The 16,837-nt window shown below is 38.2% G+C and overlaps 1 protein-coding gene and 1 pseudogene across 3 annotated transcripts in view; both read left to right on the top strand.

Moving 5' to 3' along the window:
• LOC114105003 (large ribosomal subunit protein bL35m-like) overlaps window positions 1–9,911 on the top strand; it is a 29,987-nt pseudogene extending 20,076 nt beyond the window's left edge.
• Fhit (fragile histidine triad diadenosine triphosphatase) overlaps window positions 1–16,837 on the top strand; it is a 1,433,463-nt gene that overhangs the window by 130,266 nt on the left and 1,286,360 nt on the right. The gene's annotated exons all lie outside the window — the stretch shown is intronic.

Below are 16,837 nucleotides of genomic sequence, written 5' to 3'. Positions count from 1 at the left end.
TGGGGCTACAGGCTCAGGGGTGATGACATTGGATTGAGGTTGACCCAAAACCACTTACAAGATACAGTAACCATCAGTAAATGTATTTGTTTGTAGAGGAATGAATGTTTCTTTTAGTGACGACACATTAAGTTTTTTGTATAATTCTGTTCCTGTTTGCATTCTCATGCCCTTATAGCCTCTCTGTGGTATCCAGGGTCATCCAAGGACTTCTTATTACAAATACATAGATCCTCTTTTCAGGCTGTATATTTACTCTTCCAAATCAATTTTTGCCATTGTATCTCATGGCTCATTTGCTTCAAAAGTAAGGTGATTTTAGTTAACATAGGGAGAATTCCAGGACAAGAATATGCCACATTTTCCATTCCATAGTACATTTGATTGAGTAAAGAGAATTTAAACAGAAGGTCTGACCCTCAAGCAAGGTGACCTCTCTTGGGTGAATTAAATCATGTCTCATGTTGCTTAAAAGATGTTGTGACTGTAGAGAAATGTTGACAGGGACAGAAATCATTATGGAGTTTCCCATTTCCTATTCAGATTCATTTTTCAAAATAATACAGAAGAATCCTTTACCATCTAGGTTTTACAAATAAAATTATTGGAAGGTTTCTTTGAAGTTGGCTTATTTTATTTTTTGTACTGTAAACTATTTAGTAAATCTAATTTAAATGCAATTTTGTGTAATGACTAGTGTTGATATTATGATTCATCACTCATTTACTTAATTAGCAACACTTGACTTTATATACCCAAAATGTCCAATTTGCACCCTGGTATTTTTTCAGTTAAATAAAATTATGTTTGGAGAAGATAAAGCTTTTTTTCTATTTTTGAAATGTGCCTTTTAGTTTTTGTTGTTAATTGCCACTAAATGTAAACCATCAATGAGAGCGATAGGTTGAGTGTGCTGCTAATGGTTAGCAGAGAAGACAGTAATAGTCTAGTTGTGACTAGGACTATCTAGGTTCAAATCGTGACACCTGCATGTGCTGTCATACTTTGAGAAAGCATTTTGTGTCTCTTTGTCTGTTTCCTCCTTGTGAAGTTGATTATCCACCTCATGGTACCTGTGTACCTACTATGTGCGATAGTAACCTCATCTCATGTGAGAGAATGGATTTAAAAAGCACTTAGTGTTGCTTTTAGTATTAATATGATTATTAATATGTGTTATAGGATTTGGAGGAATCAAGAGTGACTTCTACAGGTCATGAGTCTAGTCCCCTGTTCTAAGGAAAAACTTTCCTTGTCCATCTCTGATTAATTTCATGGTTCTCAACTTAGATAATGAGTTCAATCCTGCATTGAAGCTGTAGACAAGGGCATCCCCAAAGTCACAGACTAATGGATGCACATTTATGACATAAGATTTTTGCCTCAATATATGAGGGAACTAAATGTGTGTATAATGTACATATATGTAATATAATACACATATGTATACATACATGTAATATATACATATATAAAAGAACATAATTATATTTTGCAGTATCATGTAAACTTTGCATGAAATTTTAGAGCACTAGACTAGATTTCAAAAACCATTTACATCTGTAGAGGGAAGCTTAAAATTGCACCCCTACGACTCTTAAGATAATCTCCTTTGTTATTTTGGGGACTTCACTGAAAATGTTTGAGAAACACTGGAAAAAATCTGTGGGCCATTTATCTATTATAATCTTCCTTTCTGGAAATTCCATAATTTTCTCAGTCACTCCTTTAAATCTTAAAGCATTTTTGGTTACTAGAAATGGCGAGAGTTAATGATATTATGCAACCACTTTTGTGTAGCTGATAAAATTCTAAAGTGCCTCTATTTTGGTTTGATATTTAGATTGATTTGGCTGTTTGGAAAGTGGTTTTGGTCCTGAAGGAAATTTCCTGGTTCTTGAATTGTAGATTCAGCTATTCTTCTTCTCCTTCTCCTTTTCCTTTTCCTTCTCCTTCTTCTTCTTCTCTAATTAACAATGCATTGATGCTCTTCCCAGCCCTATGCTTTCCCACAAGCCACAAGTACCAGCCAGATCTGTTCTCTAATGTATTTGTATGTGTTTATAAGTAGTTATCACTTCATTATCTCCTCTCAGCTGTGTCAAGGCATTTTTAAGAATGATCCTAGTAATTGGCATCTCCATCCATTTGCAAAGGCCACAAACCCAAGAGTCATTTTGAATACCATCATTCCCTGCCCCATTCTACCAGCAGGTTATTTTATCCACTGACTATCTCTAGAATCCATTCATTTCTGTCATCATCCCTTTTTGTCTAGTTCCCATGATCTTTATCATCTTTGTTCTACCAAATAACCAGTATCTGCCTATATTTCCAGCCTCATCATCATAGCCCTTACTCTGTGCTCCTGTTTCTTGCCAGATGTTCAGTTCCATTCTAGTGCCAGGCGTCCTACATACAGTGCACCCCCTTCATCTGGTGAATTTCTACCCATCCTCCAAGCTTCAGCTTTCTCCTTTTCCAGTCTAAGAGTACAAAACCTTGTTTTGTACTTATTTCCCATTGTATTATAGATTTATCATATAGCTCCATTTGATTATTCTCTATCTCTTCCATTAGGCTGTGGATTCTGTGAACTCAAGCATTTTTTTTTTTTTTCAGCACCAAGAACAACAGCTAGGTAGTTATTTTGGACTGAACGAATAGGTGATTTGCTACAGTAAAGACAAAACAAGTTTGCATGTGGATGGAAAGGGAAAAGTCTTATTGCAATATTTCTCATGAGTCTACTGGATTGAATTTCTATTCTTAAAGAGAAGGAGCATCTTTTGACCATAATGTGAAACGCAAAATTGTTTAGACCAAGTGATATTGAGCCTTAAAATGGGAGGTATGCTAAAGAATATAAACTTTGTCTTAGAAGTTATAGGGAGTCCCTGGCCTCATGATTTCAAACCTGGACTTCCTTGGCAGGGTGGACACAATCAGTGTGTATTTTTATGGTTTAATGAGAACAGAAAGACCACTGGGCCCTTGAGAGGTGGGATACCTGAACGGAACCTACTTGCTACAATTTTGCATTAAATAAGACAGACATATATGCTCCGATTTCCAGGTTCTAAGGCAAGATTTAGTCCACACACAGTTGACTAAGTAATGAGGAGGAAAAGATGAAAATAGGCACCAATTATTATTTTTCCCTCTAATTTCTATTCTATGTCAAGCATTTTTGTGAAGTAGGTGGTATTATCATCTCTATTGTATGAGTGAGGAAGATATTGAGGTTATATCATCTGACCAATGACTGACAGAGTAAGTGGTCAAGCTGGGATCCGGGTATGATCAAGTCCACATCTTGAGCTTCTAGATGCCAATAATCACAGTAGGACAGATACTATAGGAATAAACACAGTTGGACAAATATTAATAAGAATAAATGCTATTAATATATCCTTTTATGTGCTAGGTACAGTTCAGGGCTACATATTTGTTTTCTCCTTTTATTCCTACAAGTTATTCAAGACAACACTTGTTGCTAGATTCCTTGTTGGACTGAGAATTTTGTATGTTCCACTAGCCAGTATCCCTTGAGTCCTAAATATTCAGTTATAATAAAATAAACTTGAAACAATATAAAGAATGGAAAGGGACCCTGATAAAACATTGGGAATGATTTTATAGTATCCTTAAAACCTTTCTAATATGCTTTTGTACCCACTGGGGATTATTCTGTAATAGCCTTTACCTGAATAGTCATAGAGAAACTTCTTTTGCTTTTAAATATCTGTACTGGGACTGTGATGATAGTAATAGTTGCTCTTATTTGCTTCTTGTTTGATGTGTTTTAATGCAAGACTGACCATCTGTGAGGGAGACCATGTGCTGCAGGTTAGGAGCACAGGCCCTGGAATTTGAATTCAGAAGTGAATTTTACTACTTACCAGCTATGTCAACTGAGTAGTGTTAAGTCTTAACTTCTACATTAATCTCAAATGTTTATGGAATATCTACTGTATATCAGGGATTATGTTAGAAGTTGGGGTTGCAATGGGAAACTAAAATAGACATGGACCTGGTTCTACTGAAGTCTTGGTTCACACCAAGACAGAGGTGTCCAGTTTGCAATTAACTTTAATGACAGAAAATACTTGGTGCTGTGAGATCACAAACTGGTAAATGAGCCAGGCTTAGGCTATATAACTGTCAGTTAATGGGTGTCAAACATTCAGTATGATGCTTAGTACATACTAAGTCCTCAGTAAATGGTGGCTGTTTTTCCTATATGCTTAATTTTCCTAAAGAGAGCACTATAGACACAAATATATTTAGGGAAATGACTAATATGGTTGACTTTTTTCAGCATTTGGATTTTATATTTTATATTATATCTTTTGACCCTCTTTATTTATTTATCCTCAAAAGAAATAGGGCAGGATGGTTACCTGGAAGAATTATTTAAAGATAGACCATTAATAGAGAGAACTAAATGTAGTTATCTTGTTTTTTAGATAGTGCCAAGATAAAGTCAAACAGAAACAACTAGAAGCCAAGGCCTTTGGGGGGATTTTAGTTTGGTAAATTTTGATTCATAGTCTCATTAACTTCTCATCAGCTTCTTGACCATTATTCTGGGCAGGTAGCTCTGTGTGAGGATCTTCATTTCTTGGCAGCAAAGATAGGGCTGTCCTAATGATGACTGGTCTCTGTGTCTCTGTAACTGCTGGTCCCCAAATGTAAAGCACTGTGCATATCTAAACAAATTCTCATTGCTTTCAGCCTGTGTGCAATTTAGCAGCAAGAGATTTCATATCTCACAGCATTCAATAGTTCTACTTAATTAGGAACTGTTTGTGAATCAGGCAAGCTCATGGTCATAATGACTGGAGTGAACATGTTTGCCCTGAAAAGGAGAGAAATAAAAAGAATTTTATTTAATCATTGAGTACCTGAGAAAGGGACACAGCATTTTAAGGAAGGGAGGCAATTCTCATTTCTAACTGACATTGCCCTACAGGATATGACAGCACAGTTGAGACACCAAAAAGGGCCAATGTGAGGAATATCTCAAAACTGGGCCTGCCTACCTTTGCAGGCTATTCTTGTCTCATAGTCTTCCCTTTTTCCCAGGCACAGATTTTTCACTTTAGGGGTAAAAAAGATTAAGGCAGTGCCGATAGAGTGCTAAAACATCTCTTCCTTGAACAAAAATAAAAGCACCAAATTACTCAGCACACATCTGGTATTAAGTTTACATGAATGCATTGCTTATTACATACTGGCTAAGGGCATGGACTTTGAAGTCACTCAGATCTTGACTCTGTCACCTACTAACTGTGATCTTGGAGCAAGTTACTTAACTTCTCTAAGTCTCTGTTTCTTGCTCTGTAAAAAGGGAAATATAGCTATAGCTATCTCAAAGGCTGTTTGAAAATTAAATGAGCTTGTGTCTCCAAAACACCATATACAGAGCCTTGCAAATAACTAAGTGCTAAGTGACTGCTGGCTGGTGTGGGAGTTTTGTTGACTCAGGTTCTGATTTCTGCTGGCTAGAATTTAAGTTAGGACATTCTAGTTGACTCAAAAGGTAAAATTTTAAATATTTGTCTCCCTAGGACACAGTAAGGTTTCAATAAATAGTTCCGGTTTTACTGCTGTTAAATTAATAAGACAACCAGTACTGCACTGGGCAAATGTGATGTCCATCTATGATAGAAATTATTAGCACTTGTATTATTTTAGAATTTAAAAAGCTCATTCAATGTACATTGCTTTAGAAAGTCCTTATAACGTACATTGTTGTATTTAATCCATAATAATCCTGGCAGTTGAGGATGTAGGGAAGTTTGTTTTGTGTTTCTATTTATATATTCTTTCCTTTTTTCAACAAATACACATAAGTGCTAGCAAAGTGTCACACATTCTGTTCAACTTGGTAAACCATATCGATGAGCTCCCTGTCTGTACCGTCTTGTCTTGGGTGATCCTCTAGATGTATGCCTTAAGATTCTAAAAGGTGACTTAGGCAATGTAGGTAATTCCAGTAATAAATGAAAAAGAAATTGAGATTCATATGGCTGGTAAATGACTGAGACAGATCTTAAACTCCAAATTCCAAGCCCTTTCCACTGGTTCCTGTTGCCTGCCTCATTGAATACATAATTTGGAACAAATGCTAGAGATAGCCTATTGCAGCCATTCATTTTGAAGATTAAAGGTGCTGAAGCTTAAAATGAATGAATGATATGCTTAAAATAACCTCTGCTTTAGGGATAGCTGTCAGTTTCAATGAGGAAAACTTTTGACAGCATGCTAAAACTTTGGATGTATAAAGCTTATTCTATAGTAACATAATAGTTCTATTTTAATAAACCTTGTGTTATCAAAAATTGAGTATAAAAATGTTTTAAGGGACTTAGTGAAGGGGCAAGTAGAGAGTTTCAGACTGGGAAATCAAAGTTTTTTTTTTTTCCTAGCAAGAATTTAAGAAATAAGAATACTATTTTATAGCTATAAAACCTAAATGCCACTGAGCAAATTCAGCATGTGATAACATCTAGCTTTCCTCCAAGAGTAAAGGACTTTCACTTTCCATCACCCCAGCACTATCATTATGTGTTTAGACCTTGATCACCCACTGTTACAGGAGACCGAGCTCAACCCACTCAAGCAGAGCAGTTGTATTTTGTAGATGTGAGTTTTCTTCCTGCTGTGGCATGATGCCAGTCTTGGTGGTGATTGAGTTTTTTATCAAAGCTGTTGGAATGCCTGTCCTGGGACAGACTCTAATCTGGGCACAAAAATAAACAGAATAGGCCATGCCCTTATTTGGAGGGAGTTTGTATTTGTAAGGGAAAAAGTAACTTCCCTTCTACCTGAAAATTCAGTAATTTGAATTTACACAATAAAGTGGATTAACACAGATAGGAGAAAAAGCAAATTTGTAACATGCCTACACATGGGAGCATTGAAAAATATAATACTGGAAAAAAAAATCCAAGTGTTTTAAGTTTATAGTGTCCTAAACTACAGAAAGGAATGGGAGGGGACGTGGCCACAGGTTGTGTGTGGAGGGGTGAGAGAAGGAAATCCATGGTGAACACAGATTGTCTTGTATAGGTAATCTCTCAGGTATCAGTCCTCAGGAGAACAGATGATCTGTTGTGCAAGAGGCTCTCTGGGGTGGGCAGGCAGCAACCTTCAATCTCCTTTCCTGTGATAGGAATTCATCTTCTCTGGTTGATGGGTTCCAGGGAGGGAGTTCTTGAAAATTGCATTCAACTGTTAAATGCTTTTTCTGGTTTTAGTCAGATAAAGGAAATTCAGATAAAGCCCCTCCCTGTGCTTTTGAGGAGAAAAAGGGGTTAGGGGCTTGAGGGCAGAAGGGCAGGGAGACCTTGGTTCTTCTTTAGTTCAAAGTGCCCCACATGTCAAAGCACCATACTTCAGAGCACTATTTTCTGAGCCTCAACAGATTCTTTTGGGAGACAAATAGTAGTTAAAGGTAGAAAGGGAGGGAGGAAGGCAGGCAAGCAGGGAGGCAGGGAAGAAGGGAGGAAGGGAGGGAGGGGGAACACTAGGTCAGAAGAATTATCAAGGTAGGGCGTGGTAAAGGTGGAGGTAGGGGCTGATTTGCTTGCTGTTTTAGCTGGAGTAATCTAGGAGGGCCTCATCAAAGATGTGACTGAAGTGAGGAAGTAGTCATATAACTCCTTGGAGGAGAGGCCTCCCAAGCAGAGGCAGCAGCAAGTATAAAGGTTTTGAGGGAAAAAGACCCCAAGCCTGTTGGAGGTGAGCATGGAGGCCTGGGGACTGGAGAGGAGAGTGCAAAGGGGAGCAAGGGACAAGAGGCCTGAGGCAAAGTTACCTAGTTACCTACATGGGGTATGAAGGACCTTACTGAAGTCTTTTCAGTAAGACTTTTCTCTGGGTGAGATGGAACAATACTGGAGGTCTTTGGCCAGAGAAGGGATGTGATTTGACTTAGGTTTGGGGAAGCTCCTGAGTGAGGGTAGACAGCCCAGGAGCACAGGTAGAGGCTGAGACTGCTTGGCGCTATTGCAGTCCTCCAGCCAATACCTAGTGGTAGCTTGACCTGAAAGGTAATGGTGGAGTTGGCAAGAAATGATTGGATTCTGTTAATCTTTTGAAGGTGAGACTGAAAGGATTTGCTGATGGACTCTGGGTCCTAAACCACTGGAAGAATAGAAGTGCCATTTGCCAACACTATAATTTATAGGCTGTGTGTCTGTGTGAGATTAAGATAACTAAAGGAGGTTATCCCTTCAAATCAGAGGGCGTGTAGAAATGGCTTATGACGTGTTGAGATATGAATGTGGGTGAGATTTTAAAGTCTGTCCTCCCTTCTTGTGCATTCTATGCCTCCTCCACACACCTATGGCGTTTCTTCTTAGCTATTCTCCACACCTTATAAAAAATGCACTTGTGAGTGAAGCATTTACTAGTTAAGTGTAATTTCAAGTCAGCATGATCTTTCCTAGTTGTAGTTACACTTAAACTTTACTTTGAACTCTAAGATGATAATAGATTGCATTTCTTACACTAACTTTAATCACTGAATGCTTGTCTACGGAACTTTGCTGAGAAGTTTCAGGAAGCTGGTTTTGGGCTTATTGGGAAAAAGAAAAACTTGATAATATCTGCTACCATAGTGCTGAGGAGTGGCATACCATATTGTCTAGTATGATGGCCTACCAATGGCTGCCACAGGGGAAAACCATTGTTCTATTCTTTTACTCTTGGAGGGATTTAGGTTTCAGCAAGTAGATGGGGGAATTATTTTTCCTTTCCACTTTTTGGAGCCTCACTTTCCTCTGAGATCACATCAAGAAGACCACAGGCCCAAAGACTGTAATAACTAAAGATCTTAACAAGTTGCATGACACTAAACTCAGGTGTTTTAGGAGATAAATTGCTTACCTTAACAAACAATGCCTTTTCCTGGTCATAGTCCATTTTTCTCTAGCATTCATTACTGCCAAACATACTGTAATCAACATTCACTTATTGTGTATGCTGTTTCTTTCCACCTAAATATAAGCTATAGGGCAAGGAATTTGCTCTGATATGGAGAGCTGTTTCCCAAGTGCCAGAACAGTGACTCGAATGAAATATATGTTGAGTAAGTACTGAATGACGATGATGATGATGATGACGATGACGACGACGATGGTGATGATGATGATAATATTGTATCGAGACCCAGCGTGGCCGTGGCCGCCATAGCGAGGGCGGCAACCTGGTAGCCTCCGTCTTCGCTGGCTCCCTGAGAGCTGCTGCGGGTCGGACTCCTGCGGCCCCTGAATGTTTTGGCATCCTCGGCCTGTAGGAATAGTGCCAAGAGTGCCTGTGTTGACTGCGGTGTCCCCTGGGCGGCTCAGTCACGTGCAGACACCAGTCATTTGCTCTGCTCCCAGGCTTGTGGGAAACCTGACGGATGGGCATCTTACAGTCCTTCGGGAGCCGCCCCTTTGCTTCCCAACACCCCAAGCCTCGGGTCAGAACGGTTATTCTGGCCTTTGGCTGAGGAGAAAGGCTGGTTATTTAAAAAAAAAAAAAAAAAAAAAAAATATATATATATATATATATATATATATATATATATATATATATATATATATGGAAAAAGACGGTGCAAGAAAAGGGCGCTTGAGGGAATTAATGTTCTGCAATAAAACCCAGAGTAAACTCTTAGATAGGATGATGACATTTTTCTAGAAGAGGCGGAACTGGTACTCCGATGACCCCTATCAGAAATACCACAATCGCACTAACCTCAGAGTGTAGAGCAGGTCTCGGGGCGCCCGTCACTGCATGTCCTCTTTGTCCTTGTGATGCCCTTGCAAATGAGTGAGATAGGACTTGAAGTGAATTGTACTGACTGATGTAACACACAACACCAACATTAAACTTAGGAAAGTCCTATAGCTGAGTGTGAGAAAAAACCCATAATAATAATAATATTGTATCCTTTAATTAAGGCAAATGATTATTTAGGCAGCAGTAATTTTTTTTTAGGAGAAATCTCCTGATGTAGTAAAAATCACCATACTTATATGGTTTAATGAACATCATTAATAATTAAGAGAATAGTAAAATAGATATTTCTCAAAAGAAGACACACAGATGACCAACAAATATATGAAAAAAATTCTCAGCATCATTAATCATCAAGGAAATGAAAACTGAAACCACGATGAAATATCATACCACACCTGTTAAATAGACTATTACCAAAAGATAGATGAGTGTTAGTGAGGTGTGGAGAAATGGCAAGTCTTGTGAACTGTTGATGGGGATGTAAACTTGTATTACCATTATGGAAAATAATATGGAGGTTCCTTAAAAATTAAAAATAGATCTACCATATACCCAGCAATCCTACCACTGCAATATAGACAAAGGAAGTGAAATTACTATGTCACAGAGATATCTACATTTCCATGTTCATTGTAACATTATTCAGAGTAGCCAAGATATGGAATCAACCCGAGTGTCAATATTGACAGAGGAACAGACAAAGAAAATGTGACATATATACACACAGAGAGAATATTATTTACTCTCAAACCATAAGGAATCCTGATATTTAATACAGATGAACCTTAAGGACAGTATGTTAAGTGAAATAAGCCGGGCATAGAAAAACATACTGCATGATCTCACTAATACTTGGACTCTTAAAAAGTTGAACACATAGAAGCAGAGTATCAGGGTTTTAGGATGGGTATGAGGGCAGCATCTATGGAGGTATTAGTTCAAGGATACAAAATTTTAAGTGGGAAGAATAAATTAAATCTATTGTACAATATAATGACTTTAGCTACTAATGATGTATTATTCTGAAAGTTGCTATAGAAATAGATTTTAAGTGTCTTACCACAAAAAGTAAAGCTGTGAAGCTATGCCTATGCTCAATGTAGTCGTTCAACAGTGTACACATATTTCAAGACATGTTGTACATGATCAATATATACAACTATAATTTTAAAAAATATATATTTTTTGGTACTGGGGATTGAATTCAGGGGACACATAACCACTGAGCCATCTCCCCAGCCCTATTTTGTAATTTATTTAGAGACAGGGTCTCACTGATTTGTTTAGCGCCTTGCCATTGCTAAGACTGGCTTTGGACTTGCGATCCTCCGCCTCAGCCTCCTGAGCTGCTGGTATTATAGGCATGTGCCACTGCAGCTGGCTTAAAATAAAATTTTTGAAAGAAAGGAAAAGTAAAATTTATGGGAGTGGGGCAGGGAGTAGAATGGTATTTGCCAAGGGCTGAGAATAGGTTGGGAAATGGAGAACGGATGATGAAAGGGGCAAAGTTTTACCTAGGAGGAATAAATTCTGGCAATCTTTTGTTTAGCATGGTGACTACGGTTAATATTAATATGTTATATACTTGGAAGTTGTTAAAACAATAGGCCTGAAATGTTCTCACTACACACATGAAAATAACTGTGTGAGGGGATGAATATATGATTGTGGTAATCATTTCACAATGCATACATTTATCAAAACAAACAAAATAATAACAGCAACAACAATAATCATAATACCTCTTCTTGGGCACTTATGTGTGCCTGATCTTAGGCTTTGTGCTGAATGCCTGACATTCATTATCTCATTTGTGAAGTACAGATATTCAGATTCAGGGTCATTTGCTCAAGAATACAATGCTAATAAACAAGGGTTTCACACATTAAAAAACAAAACAAAACACACTTAAATGTCTCCACATAGGAACCTTGGCCTTTTATCTGCTAAACCAGGTCATTGTTTTGTAGAGCTACTCACAACCATTGGAAAGAGCAGAAAGAACAAACTTATGGGAAAGTGGGAAGATTGCCTGCCTTTTTACTGTTGATAAAAAACCCAATTTTTTTTGTTTATTCTGCTATTCTCCAGTAAAGAAAACCAGACCTTTCCTGCATAGATAACCTTTTCCAAATATGTTGACAAAGTGATTGCAAAGGATTTTCTAAGTAATTAGAAGAGTTATTATCTGAACCTTCACACTAAATCCATGCTTTGGAGGAAAAATAGCTGGCCAGGCATGGTGGTGCACACCTCTAATCCCAGCAGCTTGGGAGGCTGAGGCAGGAAGATCTCTAGTTCAAAGCCAGCCTCAGAAATTTAGTGAGTCCCTAAGCAATTTAGTGAGACCCTGTCTTTAAAAAAAACATTAAAAAGGGCTGGGGATGTGGCTCAGTGGTTAAGTGCCCCTGGATTCAATCCCTGATACAAAAAAAGAAAGAAAAAAAAAAAAAACTGGTTGGAGTGGTAAGAACTAGGGCTAATAGGGAGCTGATGCCAGACTGTGTGGCATTGGACTAAGTCTACAGACCACTTTTATTATTATCTCAATAAAAATATTTTAATGTATTTTAAAACTTGCTCGCTTTTATTTACTTAAATTCATTTATTAAAACAGAATTTGTGCCTGTAATACCAGTGGCTCAGGAGGATGAGGCAGGAGGATCATGAGTTCAAAGCCAGCCTCAGCAACTTAGTGAGGCCTTAAGCAACTCAGTGAGGCCCTAAGCAACTCAGTGAGACCCTGTCTCTAACTAAAATACAAAATAGGATTGGAGATGTGGTTGAGTGCCCCTGAGTTCAATCCCCATTACCCTCCCCTGCCAAAAAAGAACAGAATTTGTGAACCCCCACTGTGAATGCAAGACCAACATCATTTGCTATAAATAGAAAGTAATAATATATATAGTGAAAATAAAGAAGTTACTTCATGTTTTAAAGAATAAAAATAAATAATAGAGTATAAATCTAATTGATTTTACAGAAATACATGCTGGAAAATAGGTTTCCTGTGATCAGAGTAGAACTTTTTATAATCAGTTACCAATAAAGGGATATTTAGCTCCTTAACACTTGGTTTAAAGAAAAAGATGAAATGATGACTTTTTTTCCAGTTTTAATATTAATCAGTTCCAAGAATCCCAACATTTATGCAAATATATTTATCTATACAAATATGTGTTACATACGGAATATATATAAATATATATAAATATATGATACCTATAGGAAAAATACAGTAATTTTTAAAAGCTGGATTGTAATTTAGCTACTTAACAGTGGTCCCTGATTGTTCACGGGGACCTGGATAAGACACAATAAGCTAAGTCACATTTCTATTTGGCTTGGATCAGAATGTTTTTTGGGGCCGTCTCTGCAGGGAAAGGAAGTTTAAGAAATTTGTGTAATCAAAACTGCTTCTCTTTTCTGCCAGTTCACTGTTCTCAAGTCCTTCAGTTCAGGCGTGAGCTCTGCCATTATAGAAAACCATGGCACCCCATAAAGTCTAAGCCCCATTAGACCCTAGCATGGGCATCTATTTGCCACCTCACTATGTATAATGTGACTCCACCAGAAAAAGTCTGCTGTCTCAACACTTGAGAGAGTAAAGTGGCCCAGAGCACAGACTTCCTTTACAGGTGACCCAGACCGATGTCCATTCATATTGCTTTAAGGCATTTTCCATACTGCCAGTGGGAAACACTGTCTTGAAGTCATTTTATATCTATCTGCTCTCTTTGTGGCCCTAGCTCGACATTGCTCTAAGCAACTATAATAAAGCAAGTTGGTTCAATCATGCCCAACTGTGTCCCAGGACTCCTATCATTCTGCTACTAGAAAGTTCATATGCTCAAAATTGGTCCTTCTGAGCATGACCTTGGCAGTCTTCCTATGTGAAGGTACAATTTAGAAATAATCTTTGTTTGTTAGATTGTGGCAGGATCTTTGTGCTTCTGTCACCCAATCAATTAGACGTTTGTAAGGTGGAGGCAGTATTATTATCACAGGCAGATGGTGAAATGTTACTCCATCCTTCTGTGCCCGCTTTAACTTCTTTGCACAACATCATTTCAGGGGTTTCTTTACAAATTGCAGTTTATTTGAAAAAGATTTAAAGCCCTGAGGGTTTGGTGAGAAGTTCTTGGTTATGAGTGCATCTACTTTGTCTGTCAGCAGCAAAAAGGGCACTCTGATTAATGCTGACTTTGCCCTGCAAGCCAGGCAGAGAACAGATGAGGTCCTTGTCACCTCAGTGCTGTTCTACGCTAAGAGGAACTTGGAGGGTCATTCTCATGCAGCCTTTGGAAGAAGCATAAGTGGGTACCTAGGCAGGGCTAGGGGTGGGGTGGATTTCTTGTGGTTGGCTCCCCTGAGGGAGGTGGAGAATTCCATTACTCAGAACTCCAGAGGGCTGCCTCCAAAGAGAGGAAGGTATCCAGGTTAGGCTGTACTTCTCAGAAGTTACACCCTGAAGAGAAGGGACAGGTGGCATGAGCATGGTGAGTGTGATGACAGGAGGAAGTAGGATGGCACTGAGGGCATCTGAGGTGGAGATGGGGTCAATTGAGAGGTGGGAAGAGATAATGAGGTTTTGTTTTTGTTTTGAAGGTTGGAGGAATGGGCAGATGAAGAAGGATTTTAGACTGTTTTGCTGTGTAATGCACTAGTAAATCCCTACAGGGTCATTCTGTGTGGGTTTATTTTCAGGCAGATGCAAGCTTCAAGGTAGTCCTGCATTATTTGGGTTACCTGTATGTAAAAGCAAGTCTTGTTTGCTTAAGTACCAGGGGGAATGAAGGATTAAAAAAAGAAAAAAAAAAGTCCTTGTGGAGCATGTGTCCTATGTGTATGTGAGACAGATTTAGAATTGCTGCACTGTAATGAACAATCAAGCACTTTATTGTGTTTTTGGAACCCCCAGAGGGATTCCCTGGGGGCTTGTCAGAGGAATTTGAATGCTTTCTAGTATGAAAAGGTTTTGTGGACAGATTCACACACTACTTTTGTCTGCTTTCTGATGTAGTTTAGGTATTATAAATGGCATGCCTCAGATTAGGTGAATCCTCTGACTGAGCTAGTAGGTAGAATTGTTGGTTAATTCCTGCAGTTTTTCTGATAGTGTATGTCATAGGTAGTTGAACATATACTATTAGAAGGCCTGAGCCACTGCCACCATCTGGATGTAAGAGTCTATGCAATAGCCATTATCATTGAATATGATTTAAAAAAAATTTTTTTTAATATATAAATTGTCAGCAGACCTTTATTTTATTTATATGTGGTGCTAAGAATCGAACCCAGGGCCTCACACATGCAAGGCAAGCGCTGTACCACTGAGCCACAACCCCAATCCCATGAAGATGATTTTTAGTGAGTGTGTATTTTGTGTTGGTCACTGTGCTAATACACTTTACAGGCATTGCTTCATTTTGTTGCTCTAAGATCCCTCTTAGGCAGATACTGTATGCATATGTTTCAACTTTGCAGGTGAGACTTAAAGAGGTGCTACCACTTGTTTATCCAAGGTTGCAGCAGAGGCAGAACTCAGACTCCTAGACTCCCTCTTAGAATGATCTCTTCAGAAGTTTTACTGTATCCTGGTTATTACTTTATGTTTAAAAATGTATGTAGTAATACGGTGATCCTTAGTCATTTTGGACCATCTTTAGAGAAAAATGCAAATATATACAAACATCCATGCACACCCCTATGCATGCATGCAAATGTGCATACTTGTGCAAAATGTGCCTAGATGATTTTTTTTTTTTTTTAATTTTAGAGGTTTTGAGAATCTCAGATTGAAAAACCCTGCCCTTCAGGGAAAACTTATTTGAGCTTGGAATCTGATATTTGATAGCTTCCTTATAAGAGGGCCCTGATTCTTGCTGAGGTTAATTAACCCTTCCAAGTACAATTATTGCTAATGTTAAAGAGCCAAACTTCAAACCTAGCTGTTGGTCTAACATGTAACAAGAATAGTAGCCATATACTAATTAGATGTACCTAATAATAAGGGTAGATAGTGGATATACATTGGAGAAGTAAGTTCTCCTGGTTGTAGATAGTGAGCATCCATAATGATTTGGTTAAGGATGAATGCCAGGCCTGCAAACACTTTTTAGGTAGGTGGAATTACGTCACCTATAAATGAGACTCTTGAGGCTCAGAGCTCTTTCTCAAGAGTTCACATGTGGCAGAAGCCTGTGACTCTTATCCCTAGATCTCCTGCTGTGATCACCTCTCCTTTTCTGGCTCTGAATGTATCTCCTCTTCCAGAACTGTTACAGGTTCTGCACTGTATCACATTACTTCTCCTGTCCCTCTCACTTAGCCTCAACTTTGGTGTTACTGGTGTTTTGACTGGGGTTTCTGTTGCTGGGGCTTCTTCTCTATATTGTGGGATGTTTACCTACATTACTATGTACTGGATTCCAGAAGCACCACCTATCCTGCAGGTTGGCCACAGATATCTGCATAAATTGCCCTGTTTCTGTCCTCTGGACAGCAAAATCAATCCTCCAGAGAGAGGACTACTCACTTTCCCTTTTTGTGTACATATTAATATTAGCATTTATCATTGAGTGCTTACATTTGCCACATAAAGTGTCAAGCTTCTTCCATGCATCATATCAGTAAGTCCTGAAAATATCTCATCATCCTATTAATTTCATCATATAAATGAGGTGAGGGCTGAATATTTTGGCAGATTAAAAATTTACTTAGTGTCACATAACCGCTAAGTGTGGAACTGGGATTTGTTTCAACAATGCGTGATCCCAGGGCTCTGGGTTTTGTGAAAAATGTTTTCACCAAACTCCATAGTTATTTGGGGCTCCAAATTAATCAACCTCTGTGCATTTTATTATTTGAGATTTGTTCAGCTAGTAAGCTGGAAGAAAATTTTAATGCAATTATAGGTCATATATTTCATTATTATTTATCATTATTATTCTTACACCATTGCTTTTTATTGTTTAATCCTTTCTCAGTGAAGCATTATCAACAAAAATATTATCAAAACAAAATCTTGCTTTTGATC

Source organism: Marmota flaviventris, chromosome 1, assembly GCF_047511675.1.
Source record: "Marmota flaviventris isolate mMarFla1 chromosome 1, mMarFla1.hap1, whole genome shotgun sequence".
In the NCBI taxonomy this organism is placed as follows: domain Eukaryota; kingdom Metazoa; phylum Chordata; class Mammalia; order Rodentia; family Sciuridae; genus Marmota; species Marmota flaviventris.
The sequence above is the reverse complement of the archived record's forward strand: the minus strand, read 5'-3'. Positions and strand labels throughout refer to the sequence as shown.